Source organism: Somniosus microcephalus, chromosome 5, assembly GCF_052327205.1.
Source record: "Somniosus microcephalus isolate GS21.2 chromosome 5, FLI_Smic_1.0, whole genome shotgun sequence".
In the NCBI taxonomy this organism is placed as follows: Eukaryota; Metazoa; Chordata; class Chondrichthyes; order Squaliformes; family Somniosidae; genus Somniosus; species Somniosus microcephalus.
In genome coordinates this window covers 159,253,923-159,275,014 of record NC_140991.1, presented here as the reverse complement: position 1 = coordinate 159,275,014, position 21,092 = coordinate 159,253,923, and positions in this window count along the sequence as shown.

Genomic DNA, 21,092 nt, shown 5'->3' with positions numbered 1-21,092 from the left:
ACCGGACCAAACCTGTTAGGTCGGGGCTGGATTAAAGAACTTAAATTAGACTGGGGAGCAGTATATCAAATAGATGCGGGCAAACAGTTGACTTTGCAAGAAGTGTTGAGTGAACATGAGAATGTGTTCAAGGAGGAACGTGGCACATTTAATGGCCCCCCAGCTAAGATTTATGTAGACAAGGAGGCACCGCCAAGGTTTTTTAAACAACGACCTGTGCCTTATGCCATGAAGCCAAAGGTAGAGGCTGAGCTTGACCGTCTATTGAGAGAGAACATACTGGAGCCAGTGAAATGTTTGGAATGGGCAGCTCCCATAGTACCTGTTTTAAAACCGGACAATTCGGTAAGACTCACAGAATCACAGAATCACAGAAATCCCACAGTGCAGATAGAGGCCATTTCGGCCCATCGAGCCTGCACCGACACATATCCCACCCGATCCCCGTAACCCCTACATCAACACATATCCCACCCTATCCCCGTAACCCCACGTATTTAATCCCCCTAACACTAAGGGTCAATTTATCATAGCCAATCAACCTAACCCGCACATCTTTGGACTGTGGGAGGAAACCGGAGCACCCGGAGGAAACCCACGCAAACACGGGGAGAATGAGCAAACTCCACACAGACAGTCACCCGAGGCCGGATTCGAACCCGGGTCCCTGGCACTGTGAGGCAACAGTGCTAACCACTATGCCACCGTGCTGACTCTGTGGAGACTATAAATTGACAGTCAATCGGGTGTCCAAACTGGAGCAGTATCTGATTCCCAAAACAGAGGATCTCTTTGCAAACCTGGCTGGAGGAAAGAAATTCACAAAGTTGGATATGAGTCATGCCTACTTGCAGATTACACTGGATGATGAATCAAAGAAGTATGTCACCATAAATACACACAAGGGCTTGTTTACATATAACCGCTTACCGTTTGGTGTCTCATCTAGTCCAGCTATCTTCCAGAGGACAATCGAAGGTGTACTGCAAGGGATTCCACATGTTTCCATCTATCTGGATGACATTCTGGTGACGGGAAGAACTGACGAGGAGCATCTGAGCACTCTGAGAGAGGTACTACAGAGATTGGAGAGGGCAGGGATCTGGCTCAAGAGGAGTAAGTGCACTTTCCTGGGGAATGAGGCAGTGTTCCTGGGACACAGAGTGGATGCCACCGGGCTCCATCCACTCAAGGAGAAGGTACAAGCACTGCAGGATGCCCCTGCTCCTACAAATGTGGCTGAGTTAAAAGCTTACCTGGGACTGCTGAACTATTATAACAGGTTTTTACCAAACTTGTCAACTGTGTTAGCACCTCTTCACAAACTACTGCACAAGGAGACACAGTGGCAGTGGGGAGAGGAGCAGGGGGTTTCATTTGAACAGTCCAAGAAACTGATGCTGTCGTTGGATGTGCTGGTTCACTACAATGCAGAGAAAGACATCATTCTCTCTTGTGATGCTTCACCTTACGGGGTGGGGGCAGTTCTTTCACACTGCATGGAAGATGGAACTGAAAGACCAATAGGGTTTATGTCCTGAACTCTAACACCAGCGGAAAGAAACTTTTCCCAGTTAGACAAAGAGGGGTTAGCAGTAATGTTTGGGTTACAGAGGTTCCACAAGTACATATATGGCAGGAAGTTCACCATATGCACCGATCATAAACCTCTTCTCTCTCTTTTCAATGAAATGAAAGCAGTTCCACAGATGGTGTCACCCTGGATCCAGAGGTGGGCAGTGACGTTGAGGGCATATGAGTATGTCATCGTCTACAAGGCGGGCAAGTACCATGGGAATGCAGATGCCTTGAGCCGTCTTCCACTGCCAGGCACACCTATCCGTGCAGCTCCAGAGGACAGAGTTTTGATGTTGGAGGACACTGACACGGCACTTGTGACTGCCGAGCAAGTAAGAACATAGACAGGTAAAGATCCAGTCCTGTCTAAAGTTCGAGAATATATGGTGAGGGGATGGCCACAGCATCCGGAAGGGGCTGACGTCACACCCTACAGTGTCAGGAAAACAGAGCTGAGTGTGCAGGATGGTTGCATGTTGTGGGGAGCACGAGTGATTATTCCACAGCCAGCACGACAGTCCATCCTCGAGCAACTACACCCTCATCCTGGGGTCTCACGTATGAAAGCCTTGGCTAGGAGTTACTTGTGGTGGCCAAAGCTAGATGAGGAGATAGAAAATCTAGTCAAGACATGCAGCACTTGTCAGGAACGCCGGAAGGCACCAGCAGCAGCTCCTCTCCACCCCTGGGAGTGGCTGGATAAACCATGGAGAAGATTGCACTCAGATTATGTGGGTCCATTCATGGGGAAGATGTTCCTCATAATCATTGATGCACATTCCAAATGGATGGATGTTTATCCTGTAAATTCTGCTTCTGCCACTACTACTATAGACTGCCTGCATCGGAGCTTCAGTAATCAAGGGCTACCGGAGATCGTGGTGAGTGACAATGCCACTTGTTTTGTGAGTACAGAGACAAAAGAGTTCTTGAGAAAAAATGGCATAGTGCAGGTGACCTCGGCTCCATATCATCCGTCCTCGAATGGACTTGCGGAGAGAGCCGTACAAACATTTAAGGAGATGATGAAAAAAAGTGCAGAAGGGAGTTTAGCAGGCAAAGTGTCACGGGTTCTGTTCAGCTACAGAATAACACCTCAATCCACCACAGGACTCTCTCCTGCTGAGATGTTATTAGGTCGTAGACTACGCTCCACTCTTGACCTTGTCCACCCAGATCTAAAAAGGAAAATGGAAAACAGACAAAACAAACAAAAAGAGAACCATGACAAAAGAACAAAGAGCCGAAGTTTTGGAGAAGGAGAGGCGGTCCTTACCAGGAATTTCAGTTATGATCCAAAGTGGATTCCTGGCTTCATCGACTCAATGACAGGTCCAGTATCATACCAGGTCATGTTGGGAGATGGTAGGGTAGTACGCAGACATGTAGGTCAGATACTTCCCAGACAAGGGGAAATTGAAATGAAGGTTCCAGATGCAATGACTGAAGACAGGGTTGCCCCCAGTTATCCAAGTGCATCTGTGGTGCTACCACCAGGGACAGAGACAATTTCACAGGAACCTATTCGTCAAGAGGAAACCATCGTTGCAGAGTCAGATACTCTGAGCATTGCTCAGGAGCAGCTGGTGGCTTCACCAAACAAGCAGGGACTTTACTGTTAGACATTCACAAAGGCCTCGCAAGCCACCAGAGAGATTGATACTGAACTGTTAGATTCGTCAAGTATGGAACATAATGAATGGAGACTGCATATGTGACCCTCAGGAATGGTTGTTTGTTAAGAAATTCATACTGAAATCTTAAGGGGGGAGGGATATAGTAATCTGGGATGTTATGATTAAGGTTATCCACCAGGTGGTGCTGTAGCCAATGCTGCTGCTAAGGTCAGAGGTTTCCTTCCTGTTAAGGTCAGAGGTTTGCTTCCTGCCAAGGTCAGCAAAGGTGCAATGCCTGGATGCAAGCCTGCCTGGTTGTTGCCCAGTCGTTTAATAAAGTACTCGTATTAATCCTACTACTTCGCTTCTTCGAGTCCTTGTCTCACTATATGGATTTATCAGAATTAGCTACCCTCCAATCCATGAGTACTGTTCCAGAGTCTATCGAATTCTGGAAGATGACCAGCAATGCTTCTACTATCTCCAGGGCCACTTCCTTAAGTACCCTAGGATGTAGATTATCAGGCCCTGGGGATTTATCAGCCTTCAATCCCGTCAACTTCCCCAAAACCATTTCCCTACAAATACTGATTTGTTTCAGTTCCTCCCTCTCATTAGTCCCTATGTTCCCCGACATCTCTGGGAGGTTATTTGTGTCCTCCTTTGTGAAGACAGAACCAAAATATGTATTTAATTGGTCTGCCATTTCTTTGTTCCCCATTATAAATTCCCCTGATTCTGACTGTAAGGGACCTACGCTTGACTTCACCAATCTTTTTCTCTTCACATATCTATAAAAGCTTTTACAGTCAGTTTTTATGTTCCCTGCAAGCTTACTTTCATAATCTATTTTCCCCCTCTTAATTAATCCCATTGTCCTCCTTTGTTGAATCCTAAACAGCTCCCAATCCTCAGGTTTGCTGCTTTTTTTGGCCAATTTATATGTCCTCTCTTTGGATCCTATGTTATCCCTAATTTCCCTTGTTAGCCACGGTTGAGTCACCTTTTTTGATTTATTTTTATGCCAAACTAGGATAAACAAATTCTGTAGTTCATCCATGCGATCTTTGAATATTTGCCATTGTCTATCCACCGTCAACCCTTTGAGTGACATTACCCAATCAATCCTACCCAACTCGTGTCTCATACCATCATAGTTCCCTTTATTTAAATTCAGGACCTTAGTCTCTGAGTCAACTACTTCACTCTCCATCTTAATGAAGAATTCTATCATATTATGATCGCTCCGAGCCAAGGGGCCTTGCACAACAAGATTGCTAATTAATCCTTTCTCTTTGCATAATACCCAGTCTAAGATGGCCTGATCCCTAGTTGGTTCCTCGACATGTTGGTCCAGGAAACCATTCCGTATACACTCCAGGAATTCCTCCTGCACAGTATTGTTACTAATTTGGTTAGCCCAATCTATATGTAGATTAAAGTCACCCATGATGACTGATGTGCCCTTATTGCACGCTTCTCTAATTTCCCTTTTAATGCCATCCCCAACCTCTGCATTACTGTTTGGGGGTCTATACACCGCTCCCACTAACGTTTTCTGCCCGTTGGTATTTCTCAGTTCTACCCATACAGATTCCACATCATCAGAGCTAATATCTTCCCTTACAATTGCGCCATTTCCAGTCATCAGACAACCAAGGTGAATTGGCTGCAGGTTAAAAGTAAAAGGCAGTTGGGCTCCAAGGCCTCAGCAACTGGCCAAGGTAACAGTGCATTGCAGACGTGCTATCAGTGCCGGGGACAACACATCGCCCAAAGCTGTCCATATGTGAAGGCAGAGTGTTTCTACTGCAAGAAAACTGGGCATCTTGCAAAGACGTGCCAACAGAAGAGTAAACCGACTGGCAATGCTAGAAGTAGAAATCTCCAGACACTACATTCCATTGAAGAGAAACAGCAGGACGAGGATTTTTTGGAGATTCACATCATCATGAGCACGAAGGTATCTAACAGTGATTTGCGAGGTACCGTCATCCAAGTAGTTGTCACAGGAAGCAGGATACCCATGGAAATCAACACTGGTTCATCTGTGAGCGTAGTACACATGACAAGTTGCGTAATTATTGTAGTGTATGTACCTTTAAGGGGAGAACTACTTTTTACAGCTCCTGTATACTGTAGTACCGGCAGTGACCACACCTGTACATAAACCCTGAGTAGGGATCTGTACTGTTAGTTTTTGGGTGACTCTCATCCAGTAAACACCTGTTGATTGTTCCTCTGCAGTCTCTGTCGATTTATTGAAGGACGCCATACATCAAGATTCACGGATTTAACATTGGCGACGAGTGGATTCAAACCTACCTGCAACTCTGCATCACCTCCCAGGGATTCGCTCCTGGAGAGCAGTGAAAGGGGAAGGCCGAGTCCAGAAGTGCGGGTGTCGACCATCCAGAGAGGACTTGAGCATCGCAGAGGAGGCTGTGGACAGCTGCGCTTGGTTCTCCAGTCGCGATGATCCAGCGCAGCGGGCTGGCAGCAGGTACGGCGCAGACCCTTCCCGGACAGTGGCGGCTAGAGCCGACCGACGGCACAGAAAAAGGCCGAGCAGCGTCGATGGGGTAAGAGAGAGGGTAAAGCGCACAGGGCGCAGCCGGGGTTGAAGACCGAGCGGCGTCAACAAGAGAGGGTAAAGCGCACAGGGCGCAGCCGGGGTTGAAGACCGAGCGGCGTCGACGGAAAAAAAAAAAGGAGGGAGAGGGTAAAGCGCATAGGGCGCAGCCGGGGTTCAGGACCGAGCGGCGTCAACGAGAGAGGCGTGCAGGAAAACGCGCAGAGCGCGGCCTGTGTTCAAGGGCTGAGTAGCGTCCGCGGAAGAAAGGAAAGTGCGGGAGACGCCATTTTGAGCCAGCGGAGAAGAAGGGAGAGCGCGGGAGACACCATTTTTAGCCAGTCTAACCACACCCAGGGATGCCAAAGAGTCGCAGTGTCACAGCGTTCGACAATGAAGTCGAAGATTGGGCGACATATGTAGAACGCATAGAAGTGTACTGCAAGGCGAATGAAGTGCCAGATGCCAGGAAAGCACTGGTATTGTTGAATTCCATGGGTGCAAAATGCATGGCTTACTGCGAAACCTAGTAACGCCAAAGAAGCCAGTGGAAAAGGATTTTGAAAGCATAGTGGCAATCCTACAGGACCACTTAAACCCCATACTGCTGCTGATAGCAGAAAGATTTAAGTTTCACAAAACGAACCAGCATAAAGACGAAAGTAATGCTGAGTATTCAACAGAACCGCGCAAGCTATCGAAACACTGCCAGTTTGGAACGGGACTAGCAGATACTTTAAGGGACAAGTTTGTGTGTGGGCTTCAAAGTGAAGGAACCCAGAAACGGCTTCTATCAGAAAAGGATCTTACGCTGGACAAGGCTTTCAGCATGGCAGTATCACACGAAGCAGCCGCACGGGGCGCTGCAGAGATACAATGGAGACCGCAAGAATATGGCACAAATGAAATGACATATGGAACAGTGAAGTGCTATCGCTGCGGCAGAACAACACACGACTATAATGATTGCTGGTTCAAGGACCAAGTGTGCAGACAGTGTGGAAAAGTAGGACACATAGCAAGAGTCTGCAGGTCGGGAAAGAAAACCAGCAGCAAGAAATCTCCACAGGAGAAGTACAAGAAGGTACATAAGGTGACGGAGAGTAGTTCAGACGAACAGAAAAGTGATACAGACTCCGGAAGCAAGGAGCTGGGTTGTCTGAAACTACATGATGTAATCAAAATGGAGGATCACCAAACTATCTGGGTCACGCTTAAGATAGACGGAGTCCAAGTGAAAATGGAATTGGACACAGGATCAGCCCTAACAGTCATAAACCAAAGGGACTACAAGCGGCTATTCTCACATATACCCTTGAGAGATACAGAGATTGTCTTGAAGACGTACACGGGGCAAAAAGTCTACCCCAAAGGAAAAATAAGGGTGAACGTTATATATAACGGCAAGGAAACACCAAAAATGGACCTATATGTATTGCCAGATGGACGTGAATGGATCCGGAAGATACAGCTAGATTGGCATTCCATACAAGCACTGACTGTAGATGCCAAAAAGGATGACGACGTCACACCTGGACGACTGTCAAAAATGCTAACTGACGCACAAGAAGTGTTCCAGGAGGGACTCGGAACACTAAAAGGCATAACAGCGATGATCAAAATAGAGGAAAATGCAAGCCCAAAGTTTTTTAAGGCCAGACCGGTGCCTTATGCGATCCGCCCAGCCGTCGAAGCAGAGCTGGCAGGTTTGGAACGTTCTGGAGTACTGTCCAAAGTGGACTGGAGCGAGTGGGCTACACCCATCGTTCCTGTAATGAAGAGGTCGTTGAGTAATACGCCTGGGGAACCAAAGAAGGTTCGCATCTGTGGGGACTTTAAGGTGACAGTGAACCCAATCCTTCACACGGTATAATATCCGCTTCCGCGGATTGAAGATATTTTCGCCTCGCTATCTGGAGGAAAACGCTTCACTAAGGTTGATCTGGCCAAGGCGTACCTGCAAATGGAGGTAGAAGAAGCCTCGAAAAAATACCTCACGATCAACACTCATAAAGGTCTCTACCAATACAACCGGCTGGTGTTCGGGGTAGCATCAGCTCCGGGTATTTGGCAAAGGGCAATGGATCAAGTCCTGCAAGGGATTCCAGGGACCCAGTGTTATTTGGACGACATCCTGGTCACGGGCGAAAATGACAGTGATCACCTCGCCAACCTGGAGCAGGTGCGCACTAGATTGAAGGAATATGGGCTCCGAGTTAATCGCCACAAATGCGAGTTTTTCCAGAAGCAGATCTCGTATTGTGGCCACGTTATTGATGAAGAGGGGTTACATAAGTCCCCTGAAAAGATTGAGGCAGGAGTCAAGGCTCCAGCACCGGAAAATGTGTCACAACTGTGGTCGTTCCTCGGGCTGGTGAACTACTACCATAAGTTCTTGCCGAATTTGTCTACAGTACTACACCCACTGAACACCCTACTGCAAACGGGGGTACCATGGAAGTGGAATGACGAATGTAAACGAGCTATCCAGAAGTGCAAAGAATTGATCACGTCAAAAGAGGTGTTGGCTCATTTCAACCCAGCACTACCAATTCGGTTGGCGTGTGATGCATCACCCTATGGTATTGGAGCGGTGCTGTCGCACAAATTCCTGGACGGCTCGGAGAGGCCAGTAGCTTTTGCGTCTCGGTCACTAACCTCAGCCGAGCGTAACTACGCCCAGATTGACAGGGAGGCCCTCAGCCTAGTGTGGGGAGTGAAAAAGTTCAACCACTATCTGCACGGGCAGAAGTTCACCTTGCTGACTGACCACCAACCACTTGTCTCCATCTTTAATCCAAAGAAGGGCGTTCCGGTGATGACTGCGCAACGGCTACAAAAATGGTCCCTTTTTCTAGGGGCGAACCAATATGAAATAGAGTATAAGGGTACGAAACAGCATGGAAACGCTGATGGACTATCACGCCTGCCACTGCCTACTGCGGAGGAAGCACCAGCAGTGGACCCTGTCGAAATATTTTATTCGACTATAATTGAACGCTTGCCAGTAACTAACGCAGATATAGAGAAGGAGACCCGAAATGATCCGACACTGTCTCGGGTATATGACTTGACGGTGAAGGGATGGCCAACAAATGGCGACTCACTGTTGCCAGCATTCTCATCCAGAAGAGAACAGCTGACAGTATGCCAGGGGACCTTGATGTGTGGATCCCGAGTGGTAATTCCACCCAAGCTAAGAGAGAGAGTGCTCAATGAGCTTCACGAAGGCCATCTGGGAGGGGTGAAAATGAAAAGCCTTGCTAGGGCTTATGTGTGGTGGCCGGGGATCGATCAGCAAATCGAGGACCTGACAAAGAGCTGCTCAGGATGCCAGAAGTTCCAAAATTCACCACCACATGCTCCTCTACACCCATGGGATGGCCCTCCTCTCCATGGCAATGGGTGCATATTGATTTTGCTGGTCCATTCATGGACTCAATGTTTTTAATAGCCGTGGATGCGCACTCGAAATGGCCTGAGGTGATCAAAATGTCGTCCACCACCACGGAGAAAACGATTGCAGTCCTACGGACCATATTTGCCAGGAACGGCTTGCCAGAGCAGATGTGCTCTGATAACGGACCACAGTTTGTGTCCGAAGAATTTCGGAAATTTATGAAAAGGAATGGGGTAAGGCATTTCACATCCGCCCCGTATCATCCAGCCACAAATGGATTGGCTGAGAGGTTCGCACAAACCTTTAAAAAGGCACTAAGGGCCATGTGCGATGACGACATTCCACTGCAGCATAAGGTGGACAATTTCCTGTTAGCCTACAGAAATGCGACACATGCAGTCACCAACCAGACCCCGGACATGATGTTCTTTAACCGAAGGTTGAGATCTCGTCTGGATTTGCTCAGACCAAATGTATGAAGAGATGTTGAGAATAAGCAATTCCAGCACATTAATGAGAAGCCGACAAGGAGCTTCAATGTAGGGCAACCAGTCTTGGCCCGCGACTACCGAACAGAGAAATGGCAACCAGGAACGATATGCACACGGCAGGGGCCACTCATGTACAAAGTGGATGTTGGGGAGAACATTGTGAGATGCCATGTCGACCAGATCCTAGAGTCACAGGAACGAGTCAACCCCATGTCTTGCATACCTGGTGATGAACCCGACATACAGGTAGCATCTACCCCAGAAACAGTAGCATCGGAAGCTGATGAACCAACCGACGACAAGGGGCCAGAATCGCCTCCGCACCAAGAGCAAGACACTCAGGAAAGGCGCTATCCAGAAAGGATGGGGAAGCCGCCCCAAAGACTGAATTTATAAATGGACTATTTTCAGTTAATGTTGCATGTTAAAAGTGTTAATTGTTAAATGAATGTTATGGTACTGTTAATCTAAAAGGGGAGGAAATGTAGTGTATGTAACTTTAAGGGGAGAACTACTTTTTACAGCTCCTGTATACTGTAGTACCGGCAGTGACCACACCTGTATATAAACCCTGAGTAGGGATCTGTACTGTTAGTTTTTGGGTGATTCTCATCCAGTAAACATCTGTTGATTGTTCCTCTGCAGTCTCTGTCGATTTATTGAAGGACACCATACATCAAGATTCACGGATTTAACAATTATCGACTAGAGAAATTGAAGGTAGAGCTGTGAAGCTTCTCAGGAAAGCAAATCTCTGTAGCAGGAAGTGTCACCATACCAGTGAGTTACAAGGATAACTGTCAGAGCTTGCCTCTCATAGTAATGGCAGGAGACAAGCCTGGATAGGTAGAAATTGGTTGGGATCACTGAAGCTGGATTGGAATGAGATTTTTCATGTGGAAGTGAAATTTGCATCGAAAGATGATGACATTAAGCAGTATCTTAAGTTGTTCAGTGAAATGGGCAGTCAGATCCAAGACTTCAAGGCGAGTGTTGTTGTGTATGTACCTTTAAGAGAATAACTGGTCTCAGACTGCAGTACCGGCAGTGACCACCCCTGTATAAAAGGCACTAGAGAGCCTCTGTTGTTTAGTTTCGTTTATGCCTTTCACCAGTAAAGATCTGTTTGTTTTCTCTCCTGCTAGTCCGTGTCTCAATCATTCACGGAGCTGCAGAAATTCAACAATAACCACAGGAATACGGCACCCACGAAATGACACGGGGATTTGCAAAATGTTATCGCTGCGGCAGAACTAACCATGACCAGAAGGACTGCTGGTCCAAAGACAAAATATGCAGACAATGCGGGAAGATTGGACACATTGCACGAGTTTGTAGGTCTGGGAAGAAGACCAGCGACAACAAAAAGGCTACTAAGGAACCGTACAAGAAAGTACAAAAGATGACGGACAGTAGTTCCGAAGACCAGATGAGCGATAGTGAATCCGGAAACAGAAGACTAAGCTGTCTCAAACTTCACAATGTAATCACAAAAGAGGATCACCGAACCATTTGGGTCACTCACAAAGATGTGCGGGTTAGGTTGATTGGCTATGATAAAAAAAATTGACCCTTAGTGTTAGGGGGATTAAATACGTGGGGTTACGGGGATAGGGTGGGATATGTGTTGGTGTAGGGGTTACGGGGATCGGGTGGGATATGTTTCGGTGCAGGCTCGATGGGCCAAAATGGCCTCTATCTGTACTGTGAGGTTTCTGTGATTCTGTGATAGCAGGGTCCCAAGTTAAAATGGAATTGGATACAGGATCAGTGCTAACCGTCATGAATCAACGAGACTACGAGCGGCTATTTTCACACATACCCTTGAGAGAGACATCCATCGTCTTGATGATGTATATGGGGCAAAAAGTATACCCCAGAGGAAAAATAAGGGTGCCTGTCGAATACAATGGCAAGAAAATACGGAAATTGTATCTCTACATACTGCCAAATGGTGGACCACCGTTATTGGGACGGGAATGGATCAGGAAGATAAACTTAGATTGGCATTCCATTCATGCAATGACGGTGGACGGTAAAAAAGATGAAGACGTCACTCCTGGACGATTGTCAACAATCTTAGCTAACGCCAAAGAGGTATTTCAACAAGAACTGGGCACGCTTAAAGGTGTAACCGCCTCGATAAAAATAGAAGAGAATGCAGTTCCCAAGTTTTTCAAAGCGAGACCGGTACCATATGCAATTCGCCCAGCCGTCAAGGCAGAGCTGGAGAATCTGGAGAAGGCGGGCGTGTTGTCTAAGGTCAACTGGAGCGAGTGGGCGACACCCATCGTTCCTGTCATGAAGAAAATGTTAACAAATAAGTCCGGAGAGCCAAGGAAGATTCGCATCTGTGTGGATTTCAAGGTGACGGTGAACCCTGTCCTTCGCACAGTACAATATCCTCTTCCAAGGATAGAAGACATCTTCGCCTCGCTGTCTGGAGGGAAGCGTTTTACAAAAATTGACCTAGCACAAGCATATTTGCAGATGGAGGTTGAAGAGTCCTTTAGGAAGTATCTCACGATAAACACTCACAAAGGTCTTTACCAGTATCATCGATTGGTATTCGGAGTAGCATCGGCTCCGGCGATATGACAAAGAGCGATGGAACAATCCTGCAAGGGATTCCGGGGACTCAGTGTTACTTGGACGACATCCTTGTAACAGGTGAAGATGACAGTGAACACCTTAACAACCTAGAACAGGTGCTCACTAGACTACGGGAACATGGGCTGCGAGCCAACCGCCCCAAGTGCGAATTTTTTAAGAAACAGATATCGTATTGTGGCCACGTGATTGATGAAGAGGGGTTACATAAGTCCCCTGACAAAATTGAAGCAGTTGTTAAGGCCCCAGCGCCTGAAAATGTGTCACAGCTGAGGTCATTCCTCGGGTTGGTGAATTACTATCATAAGTTTTTGCCGAATTTGTCGACAATTCTGCACCCACTGAACGCCCTGCTACGAACGGGGGTAGCATGGAAATGGAGCAATGATTGTAAGCGTGCTTTTCAGAAGAGTAAGGACTTAATCACTTCAAAGGAAGTATTTGCTCACTACAACCCAGCACTGCCAATCAGGCTGGCGTGTGATGCGTCTCCCTACGGCATTGGGGCGGTACTGTCACATAAATTCCTTGATGGTTCGGAGAGGCCGATAGCTTTTGCGTCACGCTCGTTAACTTCTGCCGAGCGTAACTACGCCCAGATTGACAGCGAGGCCCTCAGCCTAGTGTGGGGGGTGAAGAAGTTCAATCACTATCTGCACGGTCAAAAATTTACTCTACTAACCAATCATCAACCTCTTGTCTCCATTTTCAACCCTCAGAAGGGCGTACCGATAATGACAGCACAACGGCTGCAGAGATGGTCCCTTTTCCTAGGGGCACACCAATATGACATCGAGTACAAAGGAACTAAACAGCATGGAAATGCTGATGGATTGTCACGTCTACCGTTGCCAACGGTGGAAGAAGAAGAACTTGCAGTGGATCCAATGGAGTTATTCCACTCGACCATAGTCGAATGTCTCCCTGTGATGAATGCAAACATAGAAAAGGAAACACGGAATGACCCGACACTATCACGGGTCTATGATTTAACGGTGAAGGGATGGCCAGCACATGGCGACCCACTGCTGCCAGCATTCTCGCTGAGAAGAGAACAGCTGTCAGTGTGCAGAGGAACCTTGATGTGCGGATCCAGAGTAGTAATTCCACCTAAGTTGACGGATAGAGTGCTCAATGAGCTTCATGAGGGTCATCTGGGTGGGGTAAAAATGAAGAGCTTAGCCAGAGCGTTTGTGTGGTGGCTGGGAATCGATAGAGAAATCGAAGAGATGACCAAGAGCTGTGCAGGATGCCAGAAGGTCCAAAACGCCCCACCACAAGCTCCTCTGCATCCATGGGAGTGGCCCTCATCTCCATGGCAAAGGGTGCACATTGATTTTGCTGGTCCCTTCATGGACTCGATGTTTTTAATTGCGGTGGATGCACATTCAAAGTGGCCAGAGGTAATAAAAATGTCCTCAACCACCATGGAAAAAACTATCACAGTTTTACGAATCATATTCGCCAGGAATGGGCTGCCTGAACAGATTTGCTCTGACAATGGACCACAGTTTGTGTCTGAAGAGTTCCAGAGGTTCTGAAAGAACAATGGTGTTAAGCATTACACATCTGCCCCATATCATCCAGCCACTAATGGATTGGCCGAGAGGTTTATCCAAACATTCAAGAAGGCTATCAAGGCAATGTGTAATGAAGATATACCCCTACAACACAAGGTGGACAACTTGCGACACATGCGGTTACCAACCAAACTCCAGCCATGATGTTCTTCAATCGAAGACTACGATGCCGCTTGGATTTGGTTAAGCCAAACGTCCGAAGAGATGTGGAGAACAGGCAGTTTCAGAATATGAATGAAAGGCCGACCAGGAGTTTTAAGATAGGTCAACCAGTTTTGGCCCGGGACTACCGCACTGAGAAATGGCAGCCAGGAACGATTTGTACACGACAAGGACCTCTCATGTATACCGTGGACATTGGGGAGAGCATTGTAAGACGACATGCTGACCAGATTCTAGAGTCACTGGAAAATGTCAACTCCACACCACGATCTGATACACCTGGTAATGAAATTGACGTTCCAATTGCAGCTACCGCAGACCCGGTAATATTGGAAGCAGATGAACCAAACAACGACATTGATTCCGACTCAACATTGCCAGAAGAACCTGATACCCCAAAGAGGCGTTATCCAGACAGAATCAGGAAGCCTCCTCAAAGACTGAACTTATAATTGCTTAAACTTAACCAATGTATCTAGCAACAGTAATTGTGATTGTAATTCGTTATCATTAGTTGTTAAATGAATGTTATGTACTGTTTATCTAAAAGGGGAGGAATTGTTGTGTATGTACCTTTAAGAGAATAACTGGTCTCAGACTGCAGTACCGGCAGTGACCACCCCTGTATAAAAGGTGCTAGAGAGCCTCTGTTGTTTAGTTTAGTTTATGCCTTTCACCAGTAAAGATCTGTTTGTTTTCTCTCCTGCTAGTCCGTGACTCAATCATTCATGGACTTAACAAGTGTCAGAGTGCAGAATGATGCAAGTCCAGTTTACTGCAAGCCACGTCACGTACCATACGTACCCAAGGAGAAAGTTGAGAAGAACTCAAAAGACTAGAAACTGAGAACATTATCTCTAAGTTAGATCTGAGTAATTGTTGTACCTTCGTCAGATGGTATGATAAGGTTGTGTGGTGATTATAAGGTAACCATAAACCAGGTTCTAGAGTGCAATCTACCGAATATGTTGCCAAATGTGGAAGATTTGTTCACAATGCTGACAGGTGGCTAGATCTTTTCGAAGTTAGATCTAACAAATGTCTACCTACAACTTGAGTTACATGAAGAGTCCAAGTCATGCTTGAGTATAAATACTCACTGAGGCTTATATCAGCTCAATAGGCTAGCATTTGTATTGCCTTCTGCCCCTAACATATTCCAGGGGGTGGTGAATCAAATTTTGCAAGGGATTGAAGGGATAGTGTGTTATTTGGATGACATACTCATTTCAGCACCAAACAGGCAAATCCATGATGAGTGAAGTGCTCAAGCAGCTAGAGAATCACGGAGTGACAGCTTACAAGTGTGAGTTGTTTCAAAACTAATTGGAGTACGTAGGGCACAGAGTAGAGGCATAGAGGAATAATGGCACAGAAGGAGGCCATTTGGCCCATCGAGTCCGCGCCGGATCTCTGCAGAGCAATCCAGTCAGTCCCATTCCCCTGCTCTATCCCCGTAGCCCTGCAAGTTTATTTCCCTCAAATGCCTATGCAGTCTCCCCTTGAAAATATTGAGTGTCTCCACTTCCACCACTTCCGTCGGCAGCGAGTTCCAGGTCCTCACCACTCGTGTAAAAATGTTTTTCCTCACATCCCCCCTGTATCTCTTGCCCAAAACCTTAAATCTGTGTCCCCTAGTCCTTGTACCATTAACTAGTGGGAACAGCCTATCCCCGTCTAGCCTATCCAAACCCATCATAATCTTGTACACTTCTATCAAATCACCCCTCCACCTCCTTTGCTCTTATGAAAACATATCCAGCTGCTCAAAACTGTCCTTGTAGCTAAGATCCCCAATCCCCGGAACCATTCTGGTAAATTTCCTCTGCACCCTCTCAAGTGCCTTCACATCCTTCCTAAAGTGTGGTGGCCCGTACTGGATGCAATACTCCAGTTGTGGCCTAAACAGCACTTTAAAAAGGTTCAGCATAACTTTTCTACTTTTGTACTCAATACCTCTATTTATGAAGCCCAAGATCACATATAAGAACATAAGAACATAAGAAACAGGAGTAGGAATTGGCCACTTGGCCCCCGAGCCTGCTCTGCCATTCAATAAGATCATGGGTGATCTTGGGATCAAAGCCACTTCCCTGCCGGCTCCTCATAACCCTTCACTCCCTTATCTTGCAAAAATCTGTCTATCTCCACCTTAAATGTATTTACTGACCCAGCCCCCACACCTCTCTGGGGCAGAGAATTCCACAGACTTACGACCCTCTGAGAAAAGGAATTCCTCCTCATCTCAGTTCTAAAAGGGCGAGGCTTTATTCTAAGACTGTGCCCCCAAGTTCTAGATTTCCCCACGAGGGGAAACATCCTCTCTGCATCTACCTTGTCGAGCCCCCTCAGTATCTTATATGTTTTAATAAGATCACCTCTCATTCTTCGAAATTCCAATGTGTATAGGCCCAACCTGCTCAACCTTTCTTCATAAGTCATCCCCTCATCTCAGGAATTGACCGAGTGAATTGTCTCTGAATTGCCTTCAATGTAAGTATAAGCTTCATTAAATAAGGAGAACAAAACTGTACGCAGTACTCAAGGTGTGGTCTCACCAATACCCTGTATAGTTGTAGCAGGACTTCCTGCTTTTATACTTCAACCCCCTCACAATAAAGGCCTACATTCCATTTGCCTTTTTGATTACTTGCTGTACCTGCATGCTAACTTTTTGTGTTTCATGCACAAGGACCCCCTGAACTGTAGCATTTTGTAATTTCTCTCCATTTAAATAATAATTAGCTTTTTTATTTTTCCAGCCAAAGTGGATAACCTCGCACTTTCCCACATTGTACTCCATCTGCCAAATGTTTGCCCACTCACTTAGCTTGTCTATATCCCTTTGCAGATTCTTTGAGTCCCCTGCACAACTTGCTTTTGCACCCATCTTTGTATTATGCACAAACTTGGCTACATTACACTCGGTCCTTTCATCCAAGTCATTAATGTAAATTGTAAATAGTTGAGGCCCCAGCACCGATCCCTGTGCCACCCCACTAGTTACCATTTGCCAACCAGAACATTTCCCATTTATCCCGACTCTCTGCTTTCTGTTAATTAGCCAATTCTCTATCCATGCTAATATATTACCCCCAACTCCATGAGCTCTTATGCAGTAACCTTTTATGTGGCACTTTATCAAATGCCTTCTGGAAATCCAAGTACATCACATCCACATCCACCTTTGTCCACCCTACTCGTTACATCCTCAAAGCACTCCAGCAAATTTGTTAAACATGATTTCCCTTTCATAAAACCATGCTGACTCTGCTTGACTGCATTATGATTTTCCAAATGCCCTCCTACTACTTCCTTAATGAAGGACTCCAGCATTTTCCCAATGACAGATGTTAGGCTAACTGGTCTATAGTTTCCTGCTTGCTTCTCCCTCCTTTCTTAAATGGGGTGTTACATTTGCGGTTTTCCAATCCACTGGGACCTGTGCAGAGTCCAGAGAATTTTGGTATATTGCAACCAATGCATCCACTGTCTTTGCAGCCACTTCTTTTAAGACCCTGGAATGCAGACCATCTGGCCCAGGGGGCTTGTCATCTTTTAGTCCCATTATTTTACCAAGTACTATTTCCATAGTGACAGTGATTGTCTTTAGTTCCCCCCTCCCTTGTGAAGGAATAGTCATGATTCAGAGAAATGCACAATACCATGTACAGATTTCTAATATTATTAATACATGATATCCTGGGTTTAAAAATCTAAAACCTCAGAGACACAGGCTGTAAACAGAGAACAGGCTTCTGAGATAAAGATCAGTTGATAACAAAGTTGTAAACAAGCTTTGAAATGGGAATTAGTTAAATATACTAAAACAATGAAAGATTGAAGCAAACCATTGGTGCTTCCGAAAAGTCTATGGTTTGCAAGTAACACAATGAGAAGACCCAGTTTAAAGTGTTAAGAGCTAACACGCAAAACAGAAACACAAACATTAAAAGAGGCATGTGCCTTTGAAAACATGACATCAAGTAAAAGGAACACCTGCTGGTCAAATAGTTTTTATGTTAAACTTGGAAGACAGGAAACACGATTAAATATGCAACTGATTGAGATAGCTAGATATGCATGAAACATTCAGGTGAAGTGTGGCGGTACCACCGGTTGTACCTTACATAAAGACACATAATTCCCTTTAACTTATCTTACTGTATGTTTAACTTACCTTTTGGGGCCGTTGCCCTTTTAACTTACCTGTTGGGGCCATTGCCCCTTTAAGACGCGCCCTAGCGCGCTGACGTCACATCACGTACGATGTGATGTGCGTGCGCAGGCACAGCCCGGCCTAGCATCTTCAGCCGCATCGGCCAGCCGACAGGAGCGACGTGATCTTCCGCTCCCGCGGCAAGCACCGGCACAGCCCGGCCTCGCGACCTCGGCCTCAACGGCCAGCGACGCAACGACGCGCATCACGTGATGCCCTAAGCGCGGGAAACGCGAACAACATGATGACGTCACAACACAAACGCGATGACGTCATCACGCTCCCCACAGGACTGCGAACTCAGTCCTCGTGGAGTCCCCGCTGGGACAAGACCTACACCACGGTGCTCCTACAGTCAGCCATCTTACCTGCTATCTTACCTGCTGTAATTAGCCTGTTCCTGTAAATAAACAACTTGTTTATAGTTCGTCGAAGTCAAACTCTCTTATTTAGTGGCGATCTACACGAACCGCTACAGAAGTGTCTTTAATATATATATTGTAAAAACCATACCAACAAGACTTTGAAGATAAGACTTCAATAGAGACACCAAGCAATTGCATTGTATCTATATTGAACTTGGAGCAGTAAGGAGAGTCTCAGGCCTAGAAATTCAGTGGGCTGCGCCACCAGTTAGCTACCAAAGAGGGCACTCAGTGGCTTTAGCGCCACTGGCCACACCTCCTGCGATATTTAGCAGGGCGCTAATGGCAGCGTTAGCCTGTAGCGCTGCGCCACCACCGATGACATCATCGGTGTGCGAAGCACCCCGCTCCCGCCCCGATCACCATATTTGGTCGCGCCCGCCTCTTTAACGCCGGTCGCAAATCGCGACCGGTTCACAGGGCCTACCTCTGGCGGTCGTGGCGCAAGATAAGGTGGAGGTGCGGGGCGGCCACTTTTTTGGCGGCCGCCTGCCAGCACCTCCATCCCCGGCCTCTTAAACCCCCCACCACGGCATTGACGGCTGTTTCCCGAGAGGCCGGCACTTCTCCTTGGTGCCGGGCTCATTTGCCGGCACTCGTGAGCGGGGATCGCGCTGTTGCAGGCACCTCCCCTTAACAGTGGGAGGAAGGCCTGCAGTACCGCAGTGTGCCGTGCCGCAGCGTGTGGCGCTGTGGCCCTTAGCGCGGCGATATTCAGGGTGAGCGCCGCAAGCGGGGTGCGGGGAGCCTCAAGTAGCGGCCCGCTTCCGTTTGGGGTGCAGAAACTGAATATCGGGATTGCGCAAGTGGCTCCGCTCGCAGCGGTAATTCCGGCGCCCAGGCGAGCTTGGCGCCCCAAACGGCGCCCAACTGAATTTCTAGGCCACAATGTCTGCTCAAAACCAGTAAAGCCAATGTTAAGAATTGAATGAAGAATCTTTGATAAGAATGGCATCAAACAGAAACCATTGCTGCCATTGTTTTTATGATGGTTTTTGGAACACCTAAAGGTAGATAAATAATTGTGCATGCAATAGTTGAATTGATAGTAAGATAGAAAGCATTCAAACAGAGGTATCAATAAAGATAATTATCTGACATCAGCAAAGCACATCAAAGAAGAAACCACTGCCAAAAGAGTATAAAACACAGACCTTTTCAACAGAAAGGCAGAACTCGCTGAACAGGCAAAGCATTTCTCAACTCTTCAGAGGCATCTCTGTAAGTCTTTAACTATGAGTCTCGGGAAGTCAAAGTGATTGATTTTAGTGGATGTTCTGGATTTAGAAATAAGTAAGAAATAAGAAATGTAATGAAGTAAAGGTTTGAGAATAAGGATCTCTGAGAAATAAGAAATATAAGCTAATTGTATTTTGAATTGTTAATGTTGCAACTGATTCAACAGCTGTTAACTGAATGTTGGCTCTTAAATAAAATTATATATTTTTAGAATTGTCTCAAAGAGTAATTCTGTATAAACTCATGAACGCAAACTCTGTACACTTTTTTGTAAGGAGTTGCAGAATTCTGGGGGGTATTCCGGACCCTCATAATATCCAGAAGGTTACAGTCTAGTTCAACTTATTCAAAGTACTATCTGGAGGACGGTAATATCTGCAGTCATTCCTTTCCTTTAGGGAGCGATAGCCTGAACCTTTAGACCCATTTAAGCATCTTATGGAATTTGGCTATCTCTAACTTAAGTTGAGGGTGAACGTCTGGGGAATACGCCTGATCTGGGCTAGCCCAAAAGGGCTAGAAACATAGAAAATAGAAGCAGGAGTAGAATATTCGGATCCTCGAGCCTACTCCGCCATTCAATGAGATCATGGCTGATCATCCAAACTCAGTACCCTGTCCCTGCCTTCTCCCCATATCCCTTGATCTCTTTAGCCTTAAGAAGTATATCTAACTCCTTCTTGAATATATTTAATGAATTGGCCTCAACTGCCTTCTGTGGTAGAGAATTCCACAGGTTCACCACTCTCTGGGTGAAGAAATTCCTCCTCATCTCTGTCCTAAATGTCTTACCCCTTATCCTTAGACTGTGGCCCCTGGTTCTGGACTCCCCCACCATCGGGAACATCCTTCCTGCATCTAGTCTGTCTAGTCCTGTTAGAATTTTATAAGTTTCAATTAGATCTAGGACTGTAATTATCCCTTCACCCTGTGGCCCCTTGATTATCCATTATTGGGATGTTATTAGTGCCTTCTACCGTGAAGACAGATACAAAATATTTGTTCAGAGTCTCTGCCATTTCCCCGTTCCCTATTATTAATTCTCCATTCTCATCCTCTAAGGGACCAATGTTTATTTAGCTACTCTCTTCCTTTTCATATGCCTGTAGAAGCTCTTACTTTCTGTTTTAATGTTTCTTGCCAGTTTACTCTCATAATTCATCTTCTCTCTCTTTATTATTTTTTTAGTCATCCTTTGCT